The sequence below is a fragment of the Calypte anna genome, chromosome 1 (genome assembly GCF_003957555.1).
Source record: "Calypte anna isolate BGI_N300 chromosome 1, bCalAnn1_v1.p, whole genome shotgun sequence".
Lineage (NCBI taxonomy): Eukaryota > Metazoa > Chordata > Aves > Apodiformes > Trochilidae > Calypte > Calypte anna.
The window spans coordinates 68891748-68918499 of record NC_044244.1 but is presented as its reverse complement, the minus strand read 5'-3'; the positions used below and the strand labels follow the sequence as shown (position 1 = coordinate 68918499).

The window sequence follows — 26752 nt, the reverse complement described above, 5'->3', positions numbered from 1 at the left end:
TCTGCATATACATAAGAAGAGCAAATGTACCTGTTTCCAGAGGTACCTGTTCGACCAGATTGCCTATACCTTTAGTGTTTTGCACCAAACTTAAATTGCCATATTTTATCCCATAATTACTTTTTAAAAAAATCTGAAAAAGAGAAATTTTAATTGAAATATTTTTCATTTATATTTTCATACTAAGGTAATTTTTTCAGAGATTTACATCTCATCATTAAAAAAATCACTCATTAAAACAAAAACCTGTAGAAGGATATCAATCAGATTTCAGAATATGATTAACTCCATCGTTAATTTTATTTTTTGTTTTCAATATTTAAAAGATGTCTTTGAGCATCACATCCATAAAAATGTATATAACCAAACAACCATGTAGATCAAGAGGTGTCAGGCTTGTTCGACATCTCATGCATGCAGATCATTCCTTGAAAGTTTATTATAATTAATGTGGGTCATTGTTTTAAATGTTAGAATTTTATTAATAAATCCAATACATTGCTACCACAGGAATTGAATTCACATCTACTGTAGGCCTAAGGGAGTTGGCAGTGTCCAATTAAATGAAAAGCATGCCTAATACCAAGTGTCTAACAGAAACATAATTATCATGGATAACTAGAAATAACAAGATTAGAAATGAAAAAATTACACATTATAATTCCTTTCCTAAATTTATTGTTCATTAACTCAGTACGGAAGCCCATGCATAGCAAATATCAGGATTAGGACTTAAATAAGAATGGATCAACTTTTATTATTCTCTTTGCAGGAAGCAGGAACATATGAGACTAGCAGGTCCATACACATTCACCCACTTTCTAATATCTTGTCTAAAAACACTGCCATAACAAGATGTGCCATTGCCAAAATCTTCCTACAGCTATCCTTAGACCAGTGCAGATCCACGTTTTATTGTGCCCTAATTCACAGGTTTGCTCTTGCTGATAGTTGCAGCTGTGGGGGAATCTTTTTACTGCTATGTAGGATTTTTAAGAGGCATTATGAAACAAAGCTGCTTTCGATACAAAACCAGGACTGGGTGAACTAAACTAGGACGATTTCGTTATGTTGGGAAAATTCATGGTCTGATCAGACTTACCATGGGCTGTCTCTGTGCATGAGGAAGCTAATGAGGAACAAAATGTAGGTACTGTAGTAGTAGCAAAGCAAAAGATTTTGAACTCTTTTAAGAGGAGGGGGAAAAGAACCGGGCATGAAGATCCTTTATTTCCCACCAAAGAGAACAGCATCTGGCCAGTGACTGCTTTAATTAGTTTAATTTGAGGGTAAGTTTATTGATCAAAATTAGTCTATATGAGTTTATAGTAATAACTTACGGTTTGTATACAATATATGCTCATTAGCAACATTTTTAATGTGCCCCATGTTTTGCATAACTGCTTTGATCCTGTAATAAAATACCTGATTGTAATGCCCTTCCTTCCTCCCTCCCCTCAAGCAATTACAAAAATAGTCTATTATTTCTGATTTTTACTTGAAATTTGATCTAGTCTTTTTCTCCTAAAGACTTTTAAAATCAACTTTCTAGTGTGCTTCACTGTGATAATCCATTGTAACACTTCCACAGAAGACTGTGTAATTTGATCTTGAAATATGTCTGTTTATACTGAGCTTATCCAATTAAAAATAGTAAGGAATTCATTAATCCTTACAGGTTTGTACAACATGGTTGGTTACTGCACTATAGGATTGGCAAGAAAAGTAGTAATTATATAGCTGTAATATAGCTACAAGTGCTAAAGAATTCAGCTTAAATTTTTGGAGCCAAAGGATTCTCTCTTTATTCTGAGTAAACTTCTGCCAAAGCCATCAGTACTTTTTAATGAGTCCAGAGGCTAATAACTTACTGCTAATAAGTTCTCTACATATGCAGGAATAATTAACCTGTAGTCTTGTGATGTTCCGTTCATGGATCATAGGTCAGAATTTATTGCATTAAGGAAAAGTACATCAAAGAACTTACATGTTTCACTAGTCAAATGTCTTATTACACCTTCTCAAGGATGCACTACTATTAAAATTCACCATATACTTTTGTTTTAATTCCTTGTTTAATGCAGAACATATGAAGCCTTTATAAGTAAGTTAATACCTTTAATTTCATATTCATGCTTCTCTTACCCTTTACATTCTTAATAGTTTTATCATTTTGACAACTGGTGTGGTTTTACCAATACAGCAAATGGGGCATCCATGATGTGACAAACCTATCTGCTTCTGTAACAAAAATATTACTGAGCTGCCTAGTTTTGAGTCCATGTGCCTGGAATAAACGATCTTTGTTTATAACTTTTAAAGCAACAAGTTTCATTGAAGTGGACCGACCTAGTCATTCACCTAACATTTCTTGCTGGGTTCAAGTTCAATGATTTTTGGTCTTCATTTGATTCAGCTTCCCCCAGGCTGATCGGGCTGCAATTCTCTCTCTCCTTGCCTTTGCCCAGCTGCATGTCTGCTGTCCAGTGGCCCAGTCTGCTCAGGGTGGGTACCAAAGTTGTCCCGTGGCTCCTTTGGTCAGAAATGTTTGATCTTCAGCAATCCAGCTCCAGCTGAGTCATCCATCTCTCTGAGCACACGGACTCAGAAGTTGTACAAGTATTCCAGTATTGATCATAGAATCATACGGTCACAGAATGGCTTGGCTTGGAAAGGACTTTTAAAGGTCATCTAGTCCAGCCTCCCTGAAATGAGCAGGAACATCTTCAACTAGATGAGTTTGCTCACAATCCCATCCAACCTGGCCTTGACTGTTTCCAAGGATGGGGCTTCTACCACCTCTCTGGGCAACGTGTGCCAAAGTTTCACCACCCTCATGAAAAAAAAAATAAAAATCTTGTTTATGTCTAGACACCACTCACTTTTAATAGCCCAATGAAATAATGATTCAAGCAGAACAATACTAGGTTTGAATGTGTTTTCTCACAGCAGTTAATTACTGCTAATTAGACATTCCCTGGACTTGGAGGCTCATGATTTAAAAATTCAACATCTTCCTCCCTTTTGTTCTTACAGCATCTTTTACTGTATGGATCTCTAGATTCTCTTCTCAGCAACTGATGTTTTCCTTTTCTTATTCTAAACAACTGGGGAGAGTGTTTCAACCTTTTTCAGAGAGTCTTTTGATTAGTTTCACTCAGTCTTGTAACATAGCTATCTGTTGCCTGTCTCCCACTTCTCTGACACTGAGTTTTGAAAATGTCATTTAATTCAGCAGATTGTCTAATATCGTTTGATTATATTGCTATTGCATCATTATTTCCTCCAGAAGTTAAAAAGGAAACAAGGCTACACAGTCAAACACGGACAGAATTCCATTAGAATTGTTATGGTGTACCCTGACAGACTTCCCAAACTATCAAAGAAATAAGGAAACTAGAAAAATTGAATGCTGTTGGAATGCATGGTCTATACAAACACAGCCTTTGAAGGTCAGTTCTGCCTTGAGGGTCAATTTCTGTCCCTTCAGCTGGCTATTTATTTTTTGAAGCCACACAATGTGCAAATATAATTCAGTAAAATGGTCTTGTACATGCACACCTTTTCTGCAATTCCCAAACCACTTAACCCGGTACTCTTAAATTTTGAAATAATCAGCAATACTTTTGCAATGAGCAAAAGAAAAAAGATAAAGAAAAAAAAGAAAGATAAAGAAAATATTCAGGCGGAAAGGAGAAAAAGGAGTTATGAAGCACAATAAATATATTACATGGGTCCCTGCGTGTAATTTAGATGCCAAATCAAATTACACCACCAATTAAAATGCAAGTAAATTCCCAACCCATGGGCTGACAATGAAGGGAACAGGTAATTTTGAAAGTGGAAAGAGGCACTGCTGCCAGGTCTAGTGGACTTCATACAGAATGGAACATGAAATCCAGGAGGGTTTGGTTATCTTACTGGCTTACTGGAGCACAAAAGTGAAAATATTGAACTTTGGAAAAAAATGAATACCTGATTTTCCCTTTTTTCATGTCAGAAAACAATTTGAAAGCTGATGAAGACATCAAAACTTGACAAAATTAGTAAAATCTGTCATTTAATGAAAGTAAACTTGTAATTCACTTTTATTGACTTGAATCTCTGACTTTTAAATGTTTTTGTTAGAATGAAAAGTAAATTATTATCCTTTCATCATTTTTCCCATGACACGATGGTAAAATTTAGTAGGAGTTTGCCTTGGACCAACCTCTTTAAAAGTCTACAGTCATAAAAACCTTCATTCTTCCCATTGCTAGCAGTCTAAATGCTTTGTCCAAACAATCTCAAGCACTTACTTCATCTTTACATCTGAATAAAAATTACTTCACTGAAATACTGAAATGATGCTGTAGAAACATTGTTAAGCTACATATTGTATTAGGAAAATATGTTTCTGCATGTTGTATCATAGAATCAGCCACATTGGAGGGAACCTCTGAGATCATCAAGTCCAACCCTTAATCCACTGCCATTGTGGTTCCTAGACCATGGCACTGAGTGCCACATCAGTCTCTTCTTAAAAACCTCCAGGGATGGAGAATCCACCACCTCCCTGGGCAGCCCATTCCAATGCCTGATCACCCTCTCCGTAAAGAATTTCTTCCTAATATCCAACCTAAACCTCCCCTGGCAGAGCTTAAGTCCATGCCCTCTTCTCCTAATGACAGCTGCCTGGGAGAAGAGACCAACCCCCCCCTGGCTACCCCCTCCTTTCAGGGAGTTGTAGAGAGTGAGGAGGTCTCCCCTGAGCCTCCTACAGGTTGAACAGCCCCAGCTCCCTCAGCCCTTCTTCACAGGACTTGTGCTGGATCCCTTCACAGCCTCCTTGCTCTTCTCTGGACCTGCTCCAGCACCTCAATCAATTTTTTTGGTTTTGGTGGGGGTTTTTTTGTTTGGTTGTTTGCTTGTTTTTTGTTTTGTTTTTTAAAATTATTGTAGAATCAAAGAATATGCCAAGTTGGAAGGGACCCATTAGGATTGTCAAGTCCAACTCCTGTCCCTTTGTAGGACCCCCCCTGAATCACACCAAGTGCCCGAGAGCATCATCCAAATGCTTCTTAAACTCAGGCAGGTTTGGTGCTATGACCACTTCCTTGGGGAGCCACTGTTCAACTGCCCTCTGGGTGAAAAACCTTTTCCTGATATCTAACCTACACCTCCCCTGATTCAGCTTCCTACCATTTCCCCAAATCTGTCCTTTGGAAGTGAAGAAGTGAAGAAATTAGTGCCAGTCCCATGTCTTCCCTTTGTGAGGAAGCCATGTCCTGCAATGAGGTTACTCCTCAGCTTTTCTTCAAACTGAGCAATCCAAGTGACTTCAGCTGCTCCTTGTAAGTCATCCCTTCGAGACTCTTCACCATCCTTGTTGCTCTAACTATGTTCTTTGTACTTCAGATCAGGATGCCTAGGCCTTTTTTTTTTTATTTTGTTTTTTTGCAAATGTAACATGGTGACTTTTAGAAGGATGTAATAGTGATTAACTTCTACCAGAAGGCTTACATCTGGGAAAGCTCTATGAAATCTGCGTAATATGCACTATCAACCCACAGTACTCTGCTGATGAGGCCTGGAAAGCTTTCTTGAAGAAAACTGTGCAATTAAAGAACGTGGAGGTAGCATTTTGTGAGATAAAAGACATCTCTACTGATAGCCAGAGCTATAACAGTATTCTGCCAAAGACATCAAAAGAGAGTTAACTGACTTCCTGCAGATAAACAGATTAAAAAAGCAAACCAAACCAAAAAACAACAGCAAACAAAAATTAGCCTGAACACATTCTTGGTAGTCCACAGAGCCTGTAAGAGTCACTTATTCTGAGGTGTATCCCTTAAGTGCCTGTTAGCAACCAACCAACTCTACAGTCAGCTACAGCTGTAATTAGGAAAAGAGATACAGATGAAAAGCAATTTACTAACCCACTACTGCTGAATTTAATTTGAACATTCCTTATAGCTTTAGTGCTCTAGCTTTATCATGTATTATTTTATTTTCTCTGAATGTGCTAATGAAAAAGACTGATGTATGAAGACAAAAGAAAACTAGCAAAAAAAAGAAAAAATACAATACTAGGAGGGGGTAATGATATGTTGCCCAGAGTTCCACAATCCTTGTGTTTGTGGTTCTTGATTCTAAAAAAAACCTACATAAAGCATATTGAAATGTTTTTCAGGCTAACTAATAATACAGTGAAGTCATATTTTCTATTTTTTAATCAACATTTGGTTTGGACTGGACAAATGAAGCCACTGTTTTGTTAGTCAATTCTACAGACTGAAGCTTTAGGTTTGGTAAAGTATATTAGACATCCTTAATTTACTTGAACGTGATGACCTTCTGAAGCCAATGAGATTGGTTGAGCTTAAAATTAAGCACATGGTCTAGTAATTTACAAGGTCAGAGACCTTGAAGTTTGGCATCCACAAAAGCAGTGAAAGAGGAATAAGACTAGACTGTCAAGAAGCAGTATTTTGTTTTAAGCAATAACAGTTTCAATAAACACCAAATATACTAAAATAGCCTGAGATATTTATCTAACTGACTTCATATTAACAGAAAGCCTATCCAAGTTAAACTTATTATTAGTGTACAAAACAATTAATTAAAAAAATAGACATTCTGGCTATAAAAAGTAAGGCAGAGCTAAGCATGAGACATCTTGTACAAGTATTTAAAAAAGCATCTGTTAGATAATGAAATTAACCTTCACAAAAGAATAAATATTAGATCAACAGAATAAAAATACTTTTAATCCAAGCATCATAGGGTTCTTTTTTCTTTATACAAAATAGCAAAGCTAAAGTGTTTAAAGTATCTTGTAATTGAGAAAAATTCAAGCAAAATTATTTGAACAAGAAAAGTAAAATCCTATTTTACAATTAATGTAGCATTAGTAAATAATATTACTGAATTTTATATTGACTTAGCACTTATGTAGCCTGTACTTGCAAGTATTTTTCTTTCGGGTTTCTCAAGGAAATAAATTACTCAGTATCTTTTCTATGTTGTTCCTCATTGAGTAATGCCTACATAGTTCATCCAGCTACCTATAGACTTCAAGACTGCCCAACATTGAAGACAAATTGACTCAAAAAAGAGAAAAGAGGTGCTTTGAAGAGTAAACCTAAATAACTTTTCTTTCATCACCTGCAATCAGTTCTAGGTGGTCCAAAGTAAACATCTCTTCCCTTTGCCCAGGAATGACATGTGGCTACTTTATAGAAAATACTGAATCCAAGCATGCTGACCCTTTCTGGGAACATTGTGCCATATTTGTCTTTTGCAGAGTGGGCAAGCACTTCTCCTTTCTCAACATGGCATGGCTTTTCACTCTGCTTTGCAATGGCTTCCTAGTTTGATTTTTTTATTTTTTTTTCTTGCTAGTGTGAAAGTACAAACCGGTAACTTATGGCACTTACTTCAAATTGGTCTGTTTGACCAGTTCCAGGAAGAACCAAGGTTTTTAGATGCTTCTCAGCAGTTAAAAATTACTATTCTGAAAATTTAGGTGCTCCCACCTGTTAGTCAAGCGTGAAATTTGACTGGTTTAAGGCCAAGTAAATGGTGCTCCAGCTCTTTGTTGTGCTGGGGAGAGAAGCAACATTTTAGTTTCTGGACAGTTCCAGTGTTTTAGGCATCAGTGATCAGGAGGTTGCAATCATGGTATGGAATAAGTTCCTTTGATAGCAGCAGTTAAAAAAAAAAAAAAAAAAAAAGGAAAAAATCCTGTAAAATCTGACAAGACATCTTGGAGGCTTCTTTCTTATTCTTGTTGATGCCACAAAATTAGAGAGCATAGTAGTTCTCCAGCCATGTCATGGCCCCCAGGGCAGGCTGTTTGAAGTCCCAAAAACTGCCAAGCTCTTGTGCAATAATTGGAATGAGTTCCAGCAGAAAAAGGTAAAAGTTGACTGAGAGCTCATGAGAAACAAGATTAAGGAATTTTAGGCCCAGCAACTAGGGTATCTTAAATCCAGTGTGATCACTGAGGGAATTAAAGTTTTTTTGTTCACTTGTTCAGGCAGTACAAATGGTGCATCTATTAACAAGATGTTATGTGTGCATTCAAGACAGCAGTGTCCTGCTGCTTAAGTCTTTCCCTGTATTTATGTCCTGCTGCTTTTTGTGTGAGGGCCAGTTCATCATTTTCCTGAGGTACTCATCTGAGATCTGAGCTAAGCCCTCTGGGACTGTTATTTATGGGTTTCTTTTGGTGTGTTCTGTTATTGCTCTGTCAATGTTTGTTTTAGTATATGAAATATAAAATTCCTTGTTTACTTTCTGGCAAGAGATTAGCTTCATCTAGACTAAAAAGAATGCTTTGAGTGTGCTTCTGCTGCTAATGGTGGGGAGGATCCTCAGCTCCAGCTCTTTAAACCTTTTTATGAAAAGGAATTCATATGTATTCTTAAACTGACTAAACTGACTGAGATTACCATACCAAACAACCCTCAAATAGCAGAAAAGGTTTGACATGCTTCAGAAAAATGTACTCCCATCGTGTAATTGGAAAGCAATGCAGTGCCTAAAAATTACAAAATATCACAAAGAAAATTATAGCAAAAATTGGGTAGGATTTTTGCACAGAATTTTACCTGAAATTTAATGTGCTAAGTATAATAAGCTGTTATATATGACAAATAACATTTTTACTAAGGTCTTGGGAATGCTATTGTTTAATTATAGATAATATAAAGATGTTACCCATCAGATAATTGGATTAAGCTGTAAGGTCTCCTTGGTGTGTAGACTTAAAACTGGGAGGGGAATCCCAAGGCTGCCCTCTAATGGCACTTTTTCCAGTGATCCAGTGCAGCACAGCTGAACAAAACCAACTGATAAAATAACTAAACACCAGGAAGAAAATGTACCTTTCATCAAATGAAGAAACAGATTAAAATTTGTGGCAATTTTAATATTATAGAGTTCCCAGAGGGGAGAACGATTTAACTGTATTAAAAATAACTGTATTAAAAATGAAAGACAAAATTACCTATTTTATGGAGCAGTAGGCTCTGCTCTTTGCTGAAATGAATTTCATTTTGTCAGCACACTACAATTAAAGAATACTACAATTATTACGATGTGCTTTTTTTGATGCATGTTAGAGCTGTTTATTTATATCAGCTGGATACCATCCCCAAATTAAAGAAAAAAACATGTTCTGGCAGGACTCCAGACATGCAGATGCCAACTGATGCACCTGTGTGATGGGTGTGAGCTTTGCAAAGGGTCCTAAAAGCAGAAGAGAGCCTAATTATCTGTAACTATGGGGGGATTTTTTGGTTTGGTTTTTAAAGCTTTTTTTGGAGCCTTGGGAGGAACAAATTACCTTTTGATGAGAAATGTCCCTGCAATATGAAATAACAGGACTGTGTTCTGCTTCAAAATAAGCAAAACAGTCTTACTTTTCATAATTATTAAAAAATATATTAAAAAATCTAAAAAAAAAATTAAAAAGAGGGGGAGGAATTTGGGGAGACAGGATTATACACAGCATTCACATTGCTTTTGAGTACCTAAATAATGAACTTTATATACAGTTATTTTCAGGTACTATTAGCTCTGAGAGGTGATTTCCACTATTAGAATTTACATAAGCTTATGTCTCTGCTTTGAAGAGATTCAGAAGATTCTCTGTTTTTTTGTTTTTTTTCTCAAAAGCAGAGACTCTCTGCTTTTGAAGAAATTCAGTGCTCATTAGGAATATTTTATTTTCTGTGAAAATTAGATACCAAGTTGATATAAGTTTGGTTTCTGTGGATACCAGAGATCTGTAAGCTTCTCCAGTTTTGGTGGTGGTGGAGTCTGTTTCGTTCACTTAATGTTTCATGTTGGTAGTGTTACAGTGAGATAGAGAAGGTATTTACACCACTTACATTGAACGTTTAAGGTAGCTTTCCTAAGGGAGACAGAGAGGATCCTCCACAAGAGCAAACTCATCTGGTCTCATCTGCCCTGAGTCTCTGCAGACCCCTAACTTGAGATACGACCTGCCTGCAGTCCATGGGGCAGTCAGGGACCACTGTTCTCTTCTTCGTGACCAGAATGTGGCCTCAAGGTTCTGCATTGTCAGGACATCCACTGGGTGATTTAAATCACCCCTGTGGCACTTTGGGTGTGGTGCTTTGTTTTGGTTTTTAACCCCATGAAAACTTCTGGTTTTATTAAGTGATCTTTCAGAGGAGTCTAAGACGCAAAGGTGCATGCAGTCAGCATATGGAAATGGGCCTTCCCTTCCAGAACCTGGAAACTCTTATGTCAGTTCATTACATCTCCTGGAAGTGTACACTAAATCACCTCAGCAGAAATCCACCCTGCCCGCAGTTTCCTAGGGGGTACTGCTGGGGTAGTTTGGCTCAGTTAGGCAGCATTAGTATTGCCCTCACCCCAAGCCTCAGTGAACATGATGTTTTGATTTTCTCTGTGCCAGTCTTGCACTCTGCCAGTCTTTGAAGTCGAAGACCTCTTTCTAACCCAAACAGAGTCTCTAATTGCTAAACTGGTGTTATTTATTATGTCATTGCAGATGCCTCCTGGGATGTTGTACAGGCATTTTGATTATTTCAGTCACAACATCATTTTAATTGAATTTATGAATGATACTCTTTAAAACTTCAGAATACTTAGAGTATAAATTCAGAAAGAGCACAGAGCTCATAATAGTAAATGAGTAATGCATTTTCTTGAGCAGGTGCTTGCTCCAAGTATGGTACAGTGATACAGGCAGCTTCTAATACCTTTTCTACTTTATATTAATTCTTAGAGTCCTGTGTTTTAAGGCTTTTGGGGGTTGAGGTTTTTTTAATGTCCAACTTCCTAGAAGTTAACTATTAAAAGAAAAGGCTCTCTGAGGCATGAGACATGTTTATCAGTGTTTTCTAGTAAAATAGCTGCTAAGAGATATATAGTTTTCAACTTATCTCGAACAGTTATGTTTTAGCATCAAATCTAATAATGAATGCTGTCTCCTATATTAAAAATATAATTGGAAATTGGCAATCATGAAAAAAATAAGAAAAAAATTAATACAATACTATCCTTTCTCTCTGCAATCTCTATGTACGAAGACCAAAGAAAATCAGTAACTTCTTTTCCCACATAAAAAAATGAACTCTTCTTAGTACCCAAAATCTGCATGTCCATACAAGCTTGTGATTACTTCACAGTACAAAGCTGTTACGGTTCGATGTAACTTATTTGGAACCACGAGAACAAAGTCCAACCACCAGTCATAGAATCATAGAATCATAGAATCGGCTGGGTTGGAAGGGACCTCAGAGATCATCAAGTCCAACCCTTGATCCACTACCGCTGCAGTTACCAGCCCATGGCACTGAGTGCCACATCCAGTCTCTTTTTAAATATCTCCAGGGACGGAGAATCCACTACTTCCCTGGGCAGCCCATTCCAATGCCTGATCACCCTCTCGGTAAAGAAATTCTTTCTAATATCCAACCTAAATTTCCCCTAGCACAACTTGAGACCGTGTCCTCTTGTCTTGCTGAGAGTTGCCTGGGAAAAGAGACCTGGCTAGGTGCAAGCATAAAGTTTTATTTGACAAATGACAGAGGCAAAGTGATATAACCCCATGAAGATATGGGAAATAGGTTGTGAGGCAAAAGACAGAGAGAGAGAGATAGAGAGGGGGGAGAGAAAAGAATGAGGGAGAGAGAGAGAAAAAAAGAGTGATGAAGAGAGAGATACCAGCACCCATGGATCCATCAGCATACAGTGATCATTCTTCTTCAGGACAGAGATTCCTGACGTGGCAAAGGTCTGGTGCAGGGCAGTGGGTTGGTGGTAGATGATGAAGAATGAACACTTTGGTGTTCCTTATGAACACCGTGTTTCTCACTGCTCTCAAGGTTGATTCAGGTGCTTGGAATCTCGCCCCTTAAATTTCACACAGCTCTCGAGGCTGATTCAGGCTACAGGAATGTAACCTCAGTAGGGTCCCCTCTCCGCACTGAAAAGGCCATTGGGTCCTTAGCAGTCCCTAATGGTCACTGTCCAGTTCCAGTTTGCTGGTTCTACCTGGCGAGAAGCTCCACCGATGTTTCCAGGCAATGTGGCAATATTCCATTTGCCATACGGTCATTTGGGGCAGGGGAGTTAACACTGAATTGAGTTTACACTGAATGGAACCTCATAAAAGCCTAGAGGGCCTGTATTCTCATTTTCAGTACTTAAATGATAGATTGTCATTCTAATACTTTCTTAGACTGGCTAAGAGTCAGTTACACTTATGTATAGGATCTACTTAATTATTTAGAATCATGAAAAAAATTCTGTGCCTAAGGTACTGTAAATATTGGTTATGATTATACTTCAGGGACATGCAGAAATTTACAAGTAATCCAGGTTATTATGTTAACTATATAAGTAATACCTAGTTTTAAATCGGAAAATACATACTGTAAAATTCATTCTACATGTTCATTTTGTGCATTTCTCTTAAAGTGGCTTTGGAATAATTGAGTCCACTGCAGTGGTACAAAGTCAGATTTAATTTTCTTTTACAAAGTAAATTCTGTCCTAAACTATTAATGCATGTAGTTTTTGTGCATTTACACAATCGTCTACTTATTTTAAAATTTTCTTTTTAAATATATTCTGAGAAAATTCATAGTTGTAAGAGATTCGGACAGTTAAATATTATGTCAAATTTTATTTCAGGAGAAAGCTGAGGTGCTGATCTTTATCTGCCTATGTAAGAAGTGGTAATAATATTGTTTCTTATTTTCTGGCTATGTCATTAATTTTTTTTTTTTCATAGGAGTATGCTTACCATACCTGCATAGCAATAAGCTACTGCTACTAAGAGACTATATAAGAGGCACTGGATAGTCATCATGCAAGCTGCTCTCCTGCAAGCTGCCATGTATTTCAAAATTGTATTTTTGAGGAATCCTACCTGGTGCAACTGCATTGAAATTAGTTGATTTTTTATACACTAAACTAACTTAGCTGATACAGTGACACTCATGTAATCCCATTCTACAACAGGGCAGTGCTTCCATGCGAAACAACTGGTTTTCATTGCAATAATTCAATTTTCTCCAAATATGAAACTGTATGTGGTATGATTGTTCTTACTAATCGTTGGAAACAGCCTCCTTTCCCAATAAGATCCCCCACCTCTGCCTACAAACCTCTTCATATTCTGAAGCTGTATTTTTTGATGTGTTGGTAAAACTAACTGGTAGGGAGCAAGTGTTGTTGTAGATTTACTGTCAAGACAATGTGAGTCAGACACGAATTTATGTAATCTCTTTGATACTGTTATGCAGTAAAAGATTAGGCTAATAATTCTGACATTTCCTCTGTTTCAGTGTCTTTAATATTAATATGCCTTCCTCTTACTTCCATATATTCTAATAAGGAAATTATGTATAAACACGTGCGTGCCACATAAAAGCAAATAAATGTTTTTATTAATAGTTGATTCATAATTATTTTATTTATTAATAATACAATGCATTGTTATGTATATTATATATTATATATGCATTTTATATATTATATATAATACAATAATAATATGTACAAATATAGGTATATACTACTTCTTCATAGAATGTAGTGATTATTACATTAGTAGGCACATTTTGGTCATCACATTCTTTCCTTCATTGCTGTCACCTTGTTCAGACTTACCACAGTTAAAATTTATTCATATTATGGGATGGCTCTACCTACCTATAAAAAGGGAATAGGACTATTGGATATTAAGACTGGACTAGAACAGTGTACCCATGAGAATATTAATAGATATATTATGACACTTCTTTTGCTCGTACAGGGGTGTTGTCTGTATTGCTATAGACCTCCCAAGTGGATATATCTGTTTTGAGACAGATGGGAGAGTGGGCACTCTGTACCAGCTGTAGAAAGATAGGCATTAAGCAGCAACAACTTGGCTCCACTGTTACTTCCACATCTTGCCACCCCTTAGAATTTGCCTTTCTTAACCAAATATTTACAATTGCTATCTGTGGAATATAGTTGTTTTTCTGAAAATTGATTTTACCTTTTATTATTAAGCATTTGTTATGGGAGGACCATTATTCATGTACCTTCACAGCAGTAAGTGTAACTGGATATTAAAAATAACGTATTAAAGGAGGGTCAGGATGCAATACAGTAATCAGTGATATTTATGGACAAAGCTGCAGGATACAGGATAATTTTAAAGTATATAAGAACCTTTAGTTAATACTATTCAGAATACACATTAAGTGTTAATCCTTCTAATTATATTTAGATACTGTTGTTCATACCTCAATATTGCATATATAAAGATAGTCAGCATCGACACTGTGCTGCGCAAGTAACATTGTGTTACTTGAATAAAGCATAAGGACTATGATAGTGACTTTGGTAAAAATGTATTTTTAGTGCTTTCAGCTGAGGAGGTGGAAATAGCACCAAAGAGTGAGAGTGTATTAAAATCTCTGTTTGTTCTAAGTGTGAGCTTGTTTTAAGTTTTGTGTCTCCTAGGTAGGCATCTATCTGCTTGATCAGGAAGCAAGCAAAATGTTCTGCTGAAGCCACCAGTGTAATAGGTTACTGCAACTCACAGTGCATGTATTAAGTCAATGATCCATCCTATTTCACTTGCAATATTTGTTTTATTCCAAGAAAAGCTTCTGATGACTTGGTGTATCATTTAACATATAAGATACTGTAGCAGTGGTAAAATTTATTCTTTAACACATTTCTTAAATGAGGCATCTCAAATCTGCTGCACAAACACATCGTCTTTCCTGCACAGCATATACTTAAGGCTAAATTTAGCAAATTGGTGCTCAGGATAACTATCTGTTTTGCTGCTGTGAATTTCTGTGTCAAATGCTGAAGGTTTTCTCAGCTGAACACAATGTAAGAATAGGTTTAGCTTTAATATTACAAAGAGTGCCTTCAAGTGTAACATTGCTTGCAGAAAGGGAGAAGTATTAACTAAGAGAGCAAGAATGATTCCATTAATGTAGATGTGTCCTAAATTTCCCTGGAAGATCTCTGCCAATTTCATCCCAGTCCACATCATTGTCATTAGCTCATTGTGGTTTCAGTATTTATTTGATAAGTTGTCATGGCTTAGCAGTTTATGTGGACCAAAAATCACAGGCAAACTATGACATAAATGAGCATGAGTACCCCAGAAATAAAAGCACTTTATTTCAAAAAATTAATTGATTGTTTGTTATGAAATAAACACAGTTTAATCACCCCCGTTTTGAACCCTGTTTTACAGTGTTCATTTTATTCTTTTTTCCTACTTCTAATTTCCTATATCTTCTAGTTTAAAAAAGTACAGATTTAAAGAATAATGTATGCTCCTGTGGAAACAAGAGAAAACATTCAGTCTGAGAAGAAATTCTGCAAGCTATGCAAAAATAGGATTACCTAGTTTTACACAACTATTTCCTCCAGTTCTCCAAATCACTGGTATTGAGCATCTTGCACATGGAGATAGGGCGTATACAAGTGCAGTACATGGCATCCCTTCCCTTCAGCATGTCAGCTGCACCACACAGCTTGGGGCCATCAGCAGACTTGCTGAGGGTGCACTCAACGCCACCAACCATGTCACCAATAAAGATATTAAACAGGGCCAGTCCCAACACTGATCCTTGAGGGACTCCACTTGTCACTGGCCTCCACTTGGACATAGACCCATTGACAGCCACTCTTTGGGTGCAGCCATCAGTTCTTAATCCACTACATGGTCCATCCATCAAACCCATATTTTACCAGCTTGGAGGCCAGGATGTTGTGCTGAACACTGTCAAAAACTTTGCTCAGGTCCAGGTAAATGGTGCTGGTTGCTCTTCCCTTGTCTATTGGTGTTGTGACCTTTTCATAGAAGGCCACAAGAATTGTCAGGCACGATTCGCCCTTGGTGAAGCCGTGTTGATTATACCAAATCGCCTCTTCATTGTTCTTCTGCTCCAGCAGTGTATCCAGGAGGATCTGCTCCATGATCTTACAGGGCACAGAGTTGAGACTGACCAGCCTGTAGTTCCCCAGATCTTCCTTCTTTCCCTTTTTGAAAATGGGGGTTATGTTTCCCCTTTTCCAGTCAGTGGGGACTTCACTGCCCTGTATCCCACCAGGTCCCATGGACCTGTGCATTTTCAGGTTCTCCAGATGGTCACAAACCTGATCTTCACTTACACTGGACAGTTCTTCCTTCCAGCCCTTGCCATTGTCTTCTGTGACTTCAGGAGTGTATCTGGAGCTCTTTCTGGTGAAGACAGAGGTGAAGAAGTTATTGAGAACCTCAGCCTTTTCCATATCACTGTCACTGGTTCACCTGCTTCTTTTCTGAGGGGCCCACACCTTCCCTAATCTTCCTTTTGTTCTTAATATACCTATAGAAATTTTTGCTATTGCCCTTGATCTCGCTGCCTAGATTTTGTTCTAACTGAGCTTTGGCTTTTCTAACCATGTCTCTTGCTGCTCGGGCAGCTTCATTATATGCTCCCTATTCCAGCTGTCCTTTTCTCCATTCCTTGTAGAAATTCTTTTTGTGCATTAGTGTGTCCAGGAGCATCTTGTTCATCCAGGCAGGTCTCCTAGCATTCTTTCCTGCCTTCCTCTCTGTGGATATACTTTGCTCCTGGACACAGAGAAGGTGATCCTGGAACACTGACCAGCTGTCCTGGGCCCCTCTTCCCTCTGGGGCTTTGTCCCATGGTACTTTGGCCAGCACATCTCTGAAACGATCCAAGTCTGCATGCCTAAAGTTCAGAGTTGTAAGCTTGGAATACATCTTCCTGGATGCCCTGAAGATCTTAAATTCAAATGCTTTGTTATCACTGCAGCCAAGGTTGTCCCTGAGCCTCACGTTGGTCACCAGCCCTTCCCTGTTGGTGAGACCGAGGTCCAGCACAGCACCTTTTCTTGTTGGCTCCTCTACCATTTGGAGGAGGAAGTTATCATCTATGCATTCCAGGAACATCCTGGGTTGCTGATGCCTTGCAGTGCGAATACTTGAACATTTATCAGTAGGGAGTATTATTGCATGTTCCCGAGGAAGGATTCACACTTGAATGCACACTGATATAAGGAGAAAGATGAAGGGGGCAAGAACCAAAATCTTTAGTTAATCTGGCCTTTTGTTCTCACAGTATTACAGTAAATTTATTTTTGTATCTACATATTTAAACATTTTAATGTATTTAAGATATTATTAATTATAGGTTATTATATCAAATTGTATATTGTTATATAATCAATTACAATATCTTTAATATAACTGAAAATAAAGCATCTCTTGTCTGTAAAGGAGATCTGTATAAACTGCACCTTCTTACTCCACTGATCTGACTCATGCACACATTCTGAGTCATCCAAATGCACTTCAGGGAACACTATTTTTTCTCTGTTTTTCTTTCCTCTGTTGAATTATAATATCAACAGCACTCTAGGGAAGGGAGGTGCAATGTATTCCACTTGTCATATCATACCCACTAGCACTGAGTCCATTGTGATTTTAAAATGTTAATTGTTCTCAGCAGCCAACAGAAAAATAACCATTTCTGACTTTCAAATTCTGGTGTCAGTTTTCATACAGTGAATGTCTCTATGCCTCTTAACTGAAGCATGTTTTTTCATGCTAGAATTACTCTTTCAGTAATCTTTAATAGTAATAATAATATCACCTGTTGTACCTATAATGGAAAGACCTTCTGGTTTTTGGTTTGGTTTGGGGGTTTTGGGGTTTTTTTTTCGCATATCTCTGCAGAGGAAAAGCTCCAATCCAGCAATTATGTTTAAGAGATTAGAATTTTAAGTAGCTTTAATAACTTGCCCTTTTATTGTCAAAATTATTATTGAGGATTTGTTTTTCAAGAGTTATCATAAGAAATTCATGAGAGAAAATATATAAAGATGTAAAGGTTTGTAGCCACACATATGTGCATACGCCATAGATGTACGATGATATGAGTACTTTTATGTTTGCATGATATGAGTAGTTTTCAGTATTTACCAACTTTTTATACAAGGCTTAAGGTAATTTTGTAATCCTAATACAATTCCTGTTATTAGAGATCAGATATTTGAAAGAATTCTTTAGAAATGCTGCTATTGAGAAGTTCAATAGTCAGACAAAAAAATTCAAAAGCATTCACCCACCTGAAAATGTTTTATGTTTACTTTTCCAGCTGCATGCTGGTTTAAAATAACTCCTGAAAGAAAATTAAATAGGCAGTTTGATTCTTATTTTGGTGCTTTGATGCTATCTCCATTAATACCAAAATAAAAATGGATTAGAAGTTAAACCACAGAAAGATTTTCTGTGGGAATTTCTGTAAATATATTCCTATTTACTTACTTATTTCTGTGTTTAAATGAAATAGAGATATAAAACTGTATTCATTAGGAGCTTATCCCTTCAAAATCTGATGGAATTGAAGGACTTAAACTGTTACAAAAGGAAGATGGCTGGGAAATAGATTGCTATTAAATATAAAATCTAAATCTGTCATTTTGTTCTAAACATAAGAGGGTTAAGTAAGCTGCCGGTAGCACTGTTCAATTAAAAATGGCTTATATCCCATAGTTCTGCTATTAAAGTGTGTCTGACTTAATTCCACAATAAAATTATCCTGGTAAAAATTCTTGTAACAGCATATGGACAGGGTTTTATGTTAGTCAAGCAGATGCACACAGCATTCTAATATGTACTTAAGGAGATACCCTTTTAACAATATAAAGACTTAACCTATATTTACAGCTGGGATTTGCATGAGGGTTTATTCAGTGAGGTATTAGTGGCCACCATCATGCTACGTATGAAATTTTTCTTGTGAGTGTATTGAAATGAGAAAAAAATCTAATCAGCCCAATGAAGATTATGTCAAAAGTACACTTCTCTTTTTATTTATAAATATGGATATTTATGTGTGTATATATATATATGAACACCTAAATCAAACACAGACTCTGAACAAATTCTGTAAATGCTTTCTGACTAATACAGCACACTGCCAGCTGTCAAAAGCTTTTAATTTGAAATATGTTTCCCAGTACTGCTCTAAAAAATAAACACCAAGTGATGTGGTTTTTAAAAAAGTGGCTGAGATGCTTAAAGATCTTATACCATGAAGTTGTCAAACAAGGCTGTTCTTCTAGCTTTTAAGAAATATTTACAGAAAAGTGGTCAACAACAAGGATGTGCAACATACATATGTTGACTTGCCCTGAACTTTGGATGTTCCTGTGGACCCCAGTCATGTATTTGGTCATGCTAAGTATTGGACACAGGTGTGTACAGCCCAAAAGCAAGTTAGGTGAGATAATTTATTTATCATGGAGTTGGTTAACACCAAATTCTTAGGAGGGGCAGCAGGCGATAAGAACAGCATAATGGGAAGTGTACAGAGTATGCTACTTTTCATTCAGGCCACTGAGCTTTTAGAGGTTACATGAGAATATGAAGAGTAAGGAATATCAATGCAGAAGAGCTGTGGATCTGAACAAGAGACTTGTCATGTGTTTAAGTTGTTCCTGGGCAGAATGATATACAGTATTTGAGGAAAAGGTGGACGGATACATGACAGAACTGCAACTGCTGGCAGGATTAGAGATTAGGAGTATTTCAACAAGAACATCCACAATGAAACAAAGATAGAGGTACCAAACCTCTTATGTTAGCAAAATAAAATTACCATTTTGATGATAGCTCTTTGTTTATGTAGAAAAGCCTGGTGCAGTGAAATTTTGGACATAATATTTTAGGTTTAATTTGTAAAATAAAGTACAGTAAAAAATTTCAAGTTTATATTGCTTAAGATTTTTTAGTTAAGGTTGGTTATGAGTTCCTCTGAGGCATGTATTTGAGCCCAAAAAAGTTATTGGATATGATGGATACAGTATGACCACAATCTATAAAATATAGTGGATATTTTTACAAAGGTACTTGAGAAATAAAGGAGCACTCTTAGAACTCACGGTTCTCTCAGTGGGTGGTTTTTGTTTCTTGAAACTCATTGTTTTGTGCTGTGATGTGACACCATTCAGTACATAATTTCAGGTTTAACCTAGCTTTGCAAAGGATACAGAAACTCTTATCTCCAAAGTGGATGCCAATACAAAGAATTCTTCCTCTTTTTGCACCTGTCAGACTCATTCTTCAGCTTTGCACTTCTTTAACTCCTGCAGAAATGCAGAAGTGAAGCTTTCTAAAACGGGTAGTTGGCCAGCAGTAATCAGCCGTGTTCACAAAAGGTGCCTGCTTCTCTGCTTCTGCCTCATGATTTTACAGATTGATAATCCACAGGATTCTTCTTAATCCATCCCTGCTGGCTTTCATTTTTAAGGTTTTATTATAAGGTTATATCTCATGGAAAGACCTTGAACTAATTATAACATTTGTAAGGAACATTTTTATACATTCATCATTCTGACATATAACATTTGTACTCTTCAAAATTATTACATCTCTTTTTATCTGCAGGACTGTTATATGCTGCATGTAGTGTATGAACTCTTCAATACTGGTGATAATACTTAAAAATGTCTTGTTAGGAATGAGGTCCCATTGTTACAAGCAGGGCATAAATGTAGTCCTGGCAGCACAGAGCACACAGTGTAATAATTTGACACACCAATTTAATGGGTGACTGGAACAAATGTGTAAAAGCAGAAGACGATGCATTACAGCATAGGACATAAAAATGCTTATTGTATTTGCAAGTAGTGTTTGCAGACTTCCAGGTTTTTAAGGCATTTTATGTGTTTCACAGTTGGGTTTTATCAGCAGTGAATGTCTTTTTCTGGAACTATAACTTGTACTCTAAAAACATCACTCAATTTTCACTTTTGGAGTTCCATGAGTTTGTACCTCTCACTGCAGTCCCCAGGGTGCTAATGTCTCAGCAAAGCATGGCAAGTGGCATCTCTGCTTTGTATCTAAAAGCAGGGTGTTGTTGTTGTTTCTTGTTTACTGATTGCATCCTCTTAACAGGCATTGTGCCGCACTGGTATGACCACTCTGCTTCCCATTCTGGAGTTTGGTCTTTCAGGAAAAATTCGGGGGTCTCCTATTGCACAGCAATCAGTCCCACAGTCTTGTAGATTTGATAATGTAGATTTGATAATGGTACAGTCAGGGCTAAAATTCCTTTTGATTCTTACTATTTGCCCATGCTTACAAGGAATATGGCATAAAATGTGTTCTATGTGCAACTTGCACATACAGTCAGAGAGCAGGGGGCTCCAAAAGAGGACACCAAAGAAACGCAGTTGGTCTGAGGAGCTGAGCAGCACCTGAAGCTTTAGGGCTGCTGACACTGGCTGCAGGTACAAGGCTTTACTTGTACATAAAATTGCCAGGCTACTTAGTGAAAGAAGCAGATCAAAACTTAGCAGTTTCCTCTCCAAAGCCAGCTGATGATTACTGTTATATGTGAGTAGGGTATTCTTGTTTTTCTGCTGTGAGAGTTAACAAAATTTCAGCAATGTGTAAACGCTGTGAAGGAAAATTTAGCTATCCCATCTGCTTTCTTCTGACTAACATTTCTTCTGTCACTAAGCCTTCCTGATAGAATTAAAAATAGATAGCTACAAAGGAGCTCACGTCTATTCATTGAACCTTAGTCTTTGAAACTTACAACTATAAAAATCAGTGGACCAAAGCAACCATATATATAAATCGAGATTTTCATTAAGTGCTCCAGTTTCTGTATCTTATCCTCTTGAGAAAATTTTCTCTGGAAGTTCACTAAATTGATGAGGCCTGCACAAACTTGAAAAGGAAAAAGGATTAATTAATTTTAATTCCTCAGTATGGTGAAAGGCAGAAGGTGTCATTTATTCTGGCTCTCATACCAGCCCATGACTGCAGTATCCAATCATCTCAGAATCACTGCTACAGTAACAGTGCATAATTTATCTATTTTTATTTTTGGCAGAACTGTATAAAAATGAAAGAGGGTAACTGTTCCACTTGAAGCTTGTCATAGCAGAAAGGCTTACCTGGCCTGTGGGTGTGTAGAGGTCACAACTGTGGGTTCTTATGGCACATAGCAGTGTATGGCACATAGCAGTGTATGACACATAGCAGCGATCAGTAGTAGCATCAATCAATAATAGCAGCACCTAATAATAGCAGCAATCAAGTATATATATATATAATATTATAAATTACTACAAGCTTAGAACTGGTGAAGCAAACTTATCAATATGGAACAGCAACTATGTCAGAATACTTACATGTAACTATATGATACCAAGCACATTAGAAAGATTCCAGAGGGGGCAAACTCACCCCAGAAGGGGACCTAATCATCCCAGAAATGGCAGGACAAAATTAATCCACATCTTTTTTTTTCCTGTCAGTTTTCCTGCTCTTGCAGTTAGAGCAGCTAATGACAATTACTGATCCTTACTTTCTAGGGATCTTTTCCCAGACTATTTTTCTGATTTGATATGATAAATTGCCATTACAACATTCATAGATTTTGCACTTTTCAATGGTATCTCAGGATGTCTCTGGTTTCTGTGTACCCAGCTGCACTTCAAAGATGCCAGCTGCACTCCTGAGGAATGCTTCTGGTTCCCAGGCCTATTTCCCAGGCTGACAGCTCCCAGTCTGGCAGGCATGTTTTCTGACAGTATTTTAGTCGACATTTTCTTCTTTTCCCTCTAATCAGGTTGCTTTTATCGCTTCTCACATCAGTTGCAAGTTTTACTTTTTCTATTAATAACTTTTTTGGAAAAAAGTGAGATACATGTTTACAAAGCTGATAGGTTACCTAAGCAATTTAAATAAATTAAGAATGTGTGATAAGGTCCTCTTTTTTAATCTGTTCTCTAGTAGCTATGACATTGATCTACGATCAGACATTAAATCCAAGCATCTTTTAGATTCCTTCTGTGCTTGGGAAGATTTTGCCTCCATTTGCCTTCCATATGGAAGATTTGCTTCCATATTCTGGAAGAGGCTGCAGCAGTCAGACTATCCCTGGACCTTTGCTGATCTGCTTAGCACCAAGATATCACATGTAAAGCATTAGCAACTGAGTAGAGCAGGGATGAAAACCCGACGGCACCAGTACTGCAAGAAGTGACCCAACTACTCTGAAAGTAATTTTCTCTTCTGGAGAATGGGTCTGTATGTGAAAGGGAATAACTCAAATAGGAGCTGCTAAAGTCCACAAATATTTTGTGAACTTAATCATGTGGATTTTCACCTGAGAGGTAGCAGAATTTTGATCCTATCCACGTTCTGAAAATGCTCTCAAAGCATTGTGCATCGGCTCGAGGGTCTCTGTCTTGTATTGGAAATACTCTTAGTAACCAAGACAGAAGGTAAAAAGAGATACCCTTGCGGGGTGGTAGTAGAGGAAAGGAGTATATATATATATAGCAATTCCTAGCATTTCAATTTTATTGAAGCTATGGGCATAGATACAGATACATGGATACATGGAACTGAAGGCGATGCCTGACCACATAAACTCTCTTAAATGAATATGCATGTAAAATGTTTTCCTCTCGGTTTCACTGAGATGACAGTAGAAACAGAGTATGTTTTCAAAGCAGATTTACCTGAAATCATAACTATGATCTCCTTAAAATTCCTGTCTTATTGTAGGAACACTGGGGTATTTCTCTTGCTACACACTATTTAATTATTCAATGTCACATAAGGTTGTAAAGTGTCTTGATTTTTTTTTCCTTATAGATGCTTATCATTAACCCCATCAGTGTATTTGAGACAGCTGGATGAGTAAAACCATAAAGCTTTAAAATTACATTGGAAGAGGCAGAGCTGTTGATAAAAAGAGTGTGATTCTGAACTAGAAAAGACGACTTCCATTAAGCAAGGTTACATGGTAGCTAAAACTATCAAATGAATGCACTCATTTATATAATGTACATATCTTTGTTCCACAACAAATGTTGTGTTAATGATTAAAACTGCCACACTTCTGACTCATATATTATTAACAATGTCTTTTGCCTGTGCTAATCATGTATTCCTGTGATGCACACAAATACATATGCCAAGCTATTGTCTGGAGAGAGTGCTAGTTGTTATAAATATGGTGAAATTGTTCATAGGTTTGTTTTATTATTTCATTGAAAGATAATCTACTGTATTTAGTTCATTATTTGGTCAATTGCAATACTAAATTGCAATATGAATTACTGACTAAATGTCATCTTTTTGGTAATATTTTTTTCCTGAGGTTATTTTCTATAACATGCTATAATTTTAAGTAATGTTTCCAATTGTAGCATCCCATCCCCCTACCTATGATATGCTGTCACTGCTTTAAGTCCTTTTAAGATATTCTTGTGAGTTACTCAAGCCAGGAAAACTATTTATGCACACTGTTAACAGGTGGTACGTGCAAGCTAATGCAATTTAGTTTAGACCACAAAATATTAGTAGTGTTGTCAGATTCTCATGATTTACATTTTGGATTTTTACAATAATTACCAAAATACCTCTATTTTGCAGACTAGATTCTGTATATTTTATATATGGATTTGTCCATATCTTCAGTTATGATATTCTTAAAATCATTGGTTTTATCTGGATCTGCAGTCTTTCATGTTGCTGTGTGGGTGACTCTGAGAAAAAATATGGCTAATATTTATCCAGTGATGCTTTGATGCTAAGTCTTTGGTTGCTTGAATAAGTGTTGCCAGGGCACTATTTTACTCTTTTTTAGTTTTAATTTCATTGTAATCAGTAAAGAGTGTGTTCCTAAGTTTAGTGCTTTAAGTTGTGCTATAGTCTCAGTTTTATACAAGCATGACATTGGAATGGGCTGCCCAGGGAAGTAGTGGATTCTCCGTCCCTGGAGATATTTAAAAAGAGACTGGATGTGGCACTCAGTGCCATGGTCTGGTAACTGCAGTGGGTGGTAGTGGATCAAGGGTTGGACTTGATGATCTCTGAGGTCCCTTCCAAACCAGCCAATTCTATGATTCTATGATTCTATGATTCTATGATAATTATTATTATACTTCATAATCCTGGCACTTAGCTGGGTAGAATGGCTGAATGCAGAGAAGCAAGACTGCAGGTATCAGGAAACCTTTTATTCTCAGGACTCTTTGATCACTACTGCATCATCTGGGACCAGTAGCAGCACAGCAAAGGAAACTGGGCTTGTGTACATGCCCAGTTGTGTTGCTCACTTTCCTCAAGTCTCCTGACATACACACACTTTTAACACCTTTCTCATTATTTTCAATGTATTTTCAACATCCATTTCTGTTCATTTTCATAAAAAAGACATAGGTCTTCCAACACATTCTGTTAGAAAATATGGTCTGATTTATGCTTCAAGCATCTGGAAAGAATACTACACATAGAGAAAATTAAATACTTAAAGAAAAGTTCCTAAAACTTATTTCTTACTTGGAGCACTTCAGATCTGTGCTTTCAATCAGTGCAGAGTTTAGTTATGAGCCAATGACAAAGATGAGTGTTGAAAAAGAGTTTTTAAAAGTTTTTTTTCAATAAACACAGTGTTTTAATAAATAAAGGCACACAATCTGCTGGTCTTCATCTGCAAAGTTTCATAGTTAATTTAAGTCAAAATTATGTCCGTTCTTTTCTTTACAGTAGGAATTTCATTTCAATTTTGAATGTGCTCATCTTAATAATGCTTTTCATGAAAGCTTTTGGAGAAAGACTGGCTAATCTCCCTCTCCTACATAGCCAAGCTATCAAATGTAGAAATTTACATTTGGAGAAGAATAACCAGTTTTACATACATTTCATCCCAAAATAGATCCTGACATAGATCAGATTAATTTTGTTTTCTTCTTGGTTGCACAGATTTTTTTATTTTTTTTTTTGAGACAGGGATTTTTAAACTCCTTGGACTCTTTGGGTGAACAAACACATCAATACAAGAGGTTAAACTATATCTGAGTGCTAATGCAAATTTCCTTTTATTTTCAATCACATAGTTATAATACACTACTTTTAAGATTCTTTCAGGAGAGAGAAAATAAAGAAACTTCTTTTTTACCTCTTCCACACTCACAGCTGCTTTGTGTTCTCAGTGGAAGAACCTCCACCTCCTCTCCACTGATATCCTCCCCTTTTGGGCTGTTTTTCCAAGGTGTAGTTTCACTGCCTGCATCTGCCATTGCTTGTGGCTTTTTCAAATTACATTAATGTGAAGCTGAACTGATTTCTGACATCTGGCTGTTGCCCAAATTGTTATGAACAGCTGAGAAAAAGACCAAAGTCTTGGTAATTTGTCTTTGCTGCTGCTCAACAGCATCATAAGGAGCTCCAGTTCCTGAAACTGTGTGTAAATCATGAATGTCTCAGTGCAATGCTGTATATTTGTTTGGTATTTGGGTGTGGGTATCAAAAAGGATTTGGGGTGTGGAGTTATTCATGGCTTGGGTTTGTGAAAAAAGATTTAAGATGGGCCCAACCCACGTTTGCATACTGTTTTGACCCTCACCTGTCACCCCAGGGCTTTACAAGTGTGGGTACCCCCTTCAAGCCCCCACAGTGGCTTTTGTAGGTGAGGCACAGCATGCACAGAACTGTCCCCACCCTTTACTCTTAAGGTTCATCTTCCATGGCCTAGCAAGCTTGGATGGTGACAGGGAAGTCTTCAGGATGTAGGTTTAGTTAGTGTCCTTCTCTTAGCTGGATGGCCTTACAGGGCTAAACGAGCTCCATCTGCCCGGCTTTGGAGTTAGAGTTGTCCTTCTCCTAGGATAGTTGCCTGAAGGCTGCTGAGTCCATCCTGCC

The 26752-nt window shown here is 37.2% G+C and overlaps 1 protein-coding gene across 1 annotated transcript in view; it reads left to right on the top strand.

Moving 5' to 3' along the window:
- PPFIA2 (PTPRF interacting protein alpha 2) overlaps positions 1–26752 on the top strand; it is a 281670-nt gene that overhangs the window by 107603 nt on the left and 147315 nt on the right. The gene's annotated exons all lie outside the window — the stretch shown is intronic.